The following is a 5,476-nucleotide window of genomic DNA, read 5'->3' on the forward strand; positions in this document are numbered from 1 at the left end:
AATCGCCCTGCACACACTTCTCAGCAGATGGTTCTCCATGTGATGATCACTGTTCTTTCACATACATTTCATTAGGGCCTACCCATACACATTCGCCATTAGTGACATCAAACCTATTTCCAGAAATCCTAATATTGTGAATAAAATAACTATGAACAAGATATATTTTCATTCTTTTCATTCTATATTAGTGTAATAAAATGTAATGCATACATACATACATACGCTGATACAGAGGCGCTAGCTTTAGACATGAATATGTACATTACTACCATGGTTTAGTTTTGAATTTAACATATAATTGAGGGGGTCGGTGCAATATATTGTTAACCCTCACTTTTGTGGAAAAATGAGTGACATGCATTATCACAATCCTTACCCACCACCCTACAACCTGTTAAAATTTCATATTTAAATTCAACCGATAAGTTGGTCAAATAACACAGGCACCTTTGTGTTTTTTTTGTGATTTATGGAGTTTTCAAAAGTGAATATCTCATAACGACACGTTTGTGGGTAAGACGTATATTGCACCAACCGCCTTCAATTTTACATCATTCAAAAATGAACTTCATAAACAAGGATAACACTTTTTATTTCTGCCATTCATGGTAAGATTTATATCATTTCGTGTGCGAGATATCCATTGTTTCGCATATCAGATAACCAATGAAAAGACCAGGTCCTGATATATACCATCTCTTCACCTCCTCCCCCCCCCCCCCTTGTCTGAGAAAGGGTCCCAACCTTTAACATCATCCATCCTTTTTCTCCAGAGATGCTGCATGACCCGGTGATTTACTCCAACACTGTGTCAATTTGAATTGGATTCATGCTTCTGTACCACGTCAGGCAGCATTGATCATTTTAGTGGCTGTCAGGTGTTTTTCACTGATCAATTCACCAAATGAAATTTTCTTGGCTCTAAGTATTAAGTTAAATTTCTTTTCATTTAAATTGTGGACACAGTACAGTTCTATTGTTCTGCAAATGCCTAATCTCTGCTTCCATAAGAGGCGGAGTGGCCGCAGGACAACCCGGAGCCCGGACAGGAAGCGTCTCTGAACCAGGACGGATTGTTGAGCCACCGGTGGGACGGAGTGGCCCGCACAGCGCCGGGGAACGAGACTCGCCCGCAGATCGCCGTTCCCAAACTGAGCCGTGCGTGACAGGGGCCTTTTAATCTCAGTCGGAACTGCCGTGGGGATGGGGAGAGGGTGGGGGGGGGGGGGGGGGGAGGATAAGGTTGGTCTATGCAAAACAACACTCAGAAATAAAGTATTTTAGTTTATAAAAAATCTTCAGTCTGAAGAAGCTTTTAGTGCGGGGCTGCAAGGCAGCATCTCGACCGCCTCGCCAACGTGCCGCCCCAAGTCCCAACTCGACCGCCTGGCCAACGTGCCGCAGCGTTCAAGTCAAACTATGCTGTATGGCACAGGATATCTATGTGACTATCGCAGAGCCATTGAGGTTGCCTGGAGGGAATTTCGGACCAAGCTGGAGAGTTAAGACAGTGAGACGGATACCCGCAGATTGTGGCAAGATTTTCACGCCCGAACGGGCTACAAAGCGAAGGCGAGCAACATCGATGGCAACAAAGAGACCCTCCCCGAAGAGCTCAATGCATTCTCCACCCGCTTTGAACAGGATGTCTGGAGGAATGTCACCTGCCCATTGAGTCTCTGGTGTACCTGCACCAACGGTTACTGAGGCAGGCGTAAGATCGGCCATCCTGAGAGTGAATCTGTGGAGGTCAACTGGCTCGGATGCAGTCTCCTGCTGTACACTCAGGACTGTGCTGACAAATTCGGCAAAAACCACCTCTACAAGTCTACAGGTGACAACTCTGTGGTGGGCGGATCATGAACAATGACGACACGGAGCACAAGAGGAAGACGGGGAGCTGAGCAACACAGTGGGTGTCAGGAGTGCATCCTCTCACTCAAAGCCAGCAAGATGAAGGAGCTAGTTATTGTCTGCAGGAATCTTGATGGAGCACCCTGCCCCAACCTGCATCAATGGGGACAATGTGGAAATGGTGTTGAACTTGAAATTCAATGGCATTAATATGACCAATGATCTGACGCGCACCGACCATGTTTAAGCGTCAGATAAGAAATCACATCACCAGGAATCTGAGGAAATTCGGCATGTCTCCGATGATTCTTACACACTTCGGGGTTCGGTGCTGGGCCCATTGCTGTTTGACGTCTATATCAATGATTTGGATGAGAATATACATCACTAGTAAGTTTGCAGATGTCACTAACTTTGGTACTATTGCAGATAGCGAAGATGGTTGTTAAGAATGACAGCAGGAATTTGATCAGTTTAGCTTTTCGGCTGAGGAATTGTTGATGAAGTTTAATGCAGATAAGTATGAAGTTTTGCATTTTGGGAAGTCAAACCAGCACGCGGGTTACATAATGAATTGCAGGGCTCTGATGAGCGTTGTAGTGAAGAGGGATCCAGCAGTGCAGGTACACAGCTCCTTGAAAGTGGCTTGACAAGTAGACAATGTGGTCAAAAAGGCATTTGGCACATTGGCCATCATCAATCACAGTATTGAATATCGATGTTGGGAGGTCATGTTGCAGTTGTACAAGACATTGGTTGGGTCTCAGAGTATTGTGTTCCGTTTTGGTCATCCTGTTGGAGGAAAGATTGTGTTAAGAAGGAACCGAAACAGAGCAGATTTACTCGGATGTCGCCAGCACTCGAATATCTGAGCGATACAGAGAGGTTGAGGAGGCTAGGACTTTATTTATTGGAACGCAGGAGGATGCAGGATGATCTTTCGGGGTACACAAGATCATGAGAGGATTAGATTGTGTCAATGCACAAACCTTTTAATCAGAGTAGGGGAATCGAGGCACACAACTACATAAAACTACATAAAACAAGGCACACAACTACATAAAAGTTAACATAAACATCAACCACAGCGGATTCCCCGTCTGAGTATATCCTGTCTTTTTCTTCTGTTTTAGAAGCGCGGCAATTTCTACGATCTGCTTTACATTAGCAACGATTTTACTGTGTTGATCCTCCTATTCCCTCTTCTCACCTCCTCTTTGTTCAGTTCATTTGTTGTTAACAACCATTCATCACCTTCTCCTGTGTACCAGCCTCGGCTCCAATTTTAGTCTCCATCAGAGTACGAACATTACATCTCTAGTCATGGTTCTTACTCACCTCAAATCATTTGGTTAGTTAGCGTATGTAAGGTTTGTCTGTGTCACGGGTACTGTTGTCCAGTGGAATTATTTGTTTCACTTGCTACCAGCTCTTTTCAGATGTATCATATATATTTGCAAACAGATCAATCTTGTACAATAGATAGAGCAAAGAGGAAGATACACAAGCAAACTATAGTTCATGATATTGAATATCATGCTGCATATCGTATTTTAATTTCTTCAAACCCTGATTTATCTGTAAATTTGTAAGAATGAAAAACATCTGCGCACGTCGCATTGCATAATTCCGCTGCTGGCTGTGCGCGCTTTCATGCATGTGTACTTTCTGCCGACAGGAGCAGGGAGAAGAAGGAATGGTCTGAGTATTGATTACATTGGCCGCTTTCCGAGGCAGCGTAAAGTGTAGATGGAATCAGTGGTGAGAAGTCTGGTCTGTGTGATGGACTGGGCTACATCTACATATCTCTGCAACTGCTTGCGTTCCTAGGCACAGCTTTTCCCAAAACAAGCTGTGATGCAGCCCTACATAATGCTTTCTATGGAGCATCTATAGAAGTTTGGAAGAGTTACTGGAGGCATGCCAATTTTTCTCTAGCTCTTCGGTATAGAAAGGGGTCTGGGGGCTTTCTGGCCTGTTGTATCCATGTGGCTGGTCCACGACATATCTTTGGTAATATTAACTCGAAGAAACGTGATGCTCGCTACCATTTCCATTTCTGCATCATCGGTGCTGATTGTGGCACGCACTTCAACATGTTTCCTGAAGTCAATGACTAGCTCTTGCTGACAGTGAGGGAGAGCTTATTGTCCTGATACCACGTTTCTTCGTTGTCTATCTCCAACGGGAAACACAGGCACACACGCACAATGCCAAGCTCAGGTTTGTTTAGACATTCAATCATAATTATCACACTGGTCTTGGTCTCATATACATTTCCATAACTGGTCATATCAGTTTTCCATATTGTCCATAAAAATATTCTTCCCAAAAGACGTTAGTGCGCCTTCGGGTTGTTGCTTCCGTGTGTTTGATCCAGGATAGGCCTTGATAGTATTAACACCAAGGGGAAATGTCAAACATTTCCACTTCTGCACCATTGATGCTGATTTGGCATGTATTGTACCTTGCTTCCTGAAGTCAATTACTAGCTCCTGTACCCTTCCGAAATCGAGGGAAAGATCATTGTCTTGGCACCATGTGTCTTAGTTCTATATCTCCTTCCGGTACTCCCTATTGTCATTCTTCCTGATTAGACCCACTACGGTGATGTTGTGTGAAAACCTGTAGATGTAATTAAAGATAAATCTGTCCGTGCAGTCGAGAGTGCAAAGGTAGTATAGCTGGGGACTGATGACGCATCCTTGCAGGGCACCGATGTGGAGAGTTATTATGGAGGAGATGGTGTCCATTATCCGCACTGTCTGTGGTCCTTGGGCATTAGAGCCTTGGAAACAGTGGCGGAGGCGAGCAGATTCCTAGGTCTCGTAGTTTGGAGATAACAGCCACCCCTTCCCCAGCAGGCACAGGTACACACCGTCACACGCACAATGCCTAGCTCAAGTATGTTTGGAATACAAGATCATAATTACAATCTATTCTTGGTTTCATGTTCATTTCCACCCAGGTCACATTAGTTTTCATTTCCCTATTTTTCACAAAGATCTTCGCCCCAACCCTGTCTGCATTTCATAAATGGTCATTCTTGTTTTCTGGGGTAGATAATACTGTCTACGATTCAGATACATTACAAGAATATTTTACATCAGTCACTCCAAGGTGAATTCTTATCCTAAACGATAATCCGAACGTGATCATCCATAGGCGACTGTAATTCTCTCAACATCTATCCTGCAAAGTTCTCGCAGAAGTCTCGATGTCGGGGTCAATACATTCACTTATCGGTCTTAAGAGCTGCGCAGAATGGATGATCTGATCAATTGTTCGCCTTTGGATGATCTGATCAATTGTTCGCCTTTGAGAGCGACGGATAAGTCACGAATTCTGCCTCTGCCCCGAGTCGAAGGTAAATATCCCCTTCTTTAAAAGAGATAGTGCCAGGCCATAATATTCTGCGGACTATGTTCTGGTAAATGGGATTTAGTAAATGGACAGCATACACACAGACAGTTTTTCGGCCTATGTCTATGCTGTGTGACTCAATGGCTATTGGGCCAGTGTGTGCACGTTTCTCCACACATGGTATCGCCGTCAGTAGTTATAGCAGGGTTCACCACTATTTCCTTGTATGGGCAACTCGGCAGTTGCAATAGACAGC

The 5,476-nt window shown here is 44.2% G+C and overlaps 1 pseudogene; it reads right to left on the bottom strand.

Annotated features, from left to right (window-relative positions):
- The window catches only part of LOC144612516 (WD repeat-containing protein 46-like), a 17,450-nt pseudogene extending 12,840 nt beyond the window's left edge, over positions 1 to 4,610 (bottom strand).
- Positions 4,611 to 5,476: the final 866 nt, after the last annotated feature.

Source organism: Rhinoraja longicauda, unplaced genomic scaffold (genome assembly GCF_053455715.1).
Source record: "Rhinoraja longicauda isolate Sanriku21f unplaced genomic scaffold, sRhiLon1.1 Scf000054, whole genome shotgun sequence".
Classification (NCBI taxonomy): domain Eukaryota; kingdom Metazoa; phylum Chordata; class Chondrichthyes; order Rajiformes; family Arhynchobatidae; genus Rhinoraja; species Rhinoraja longicauda.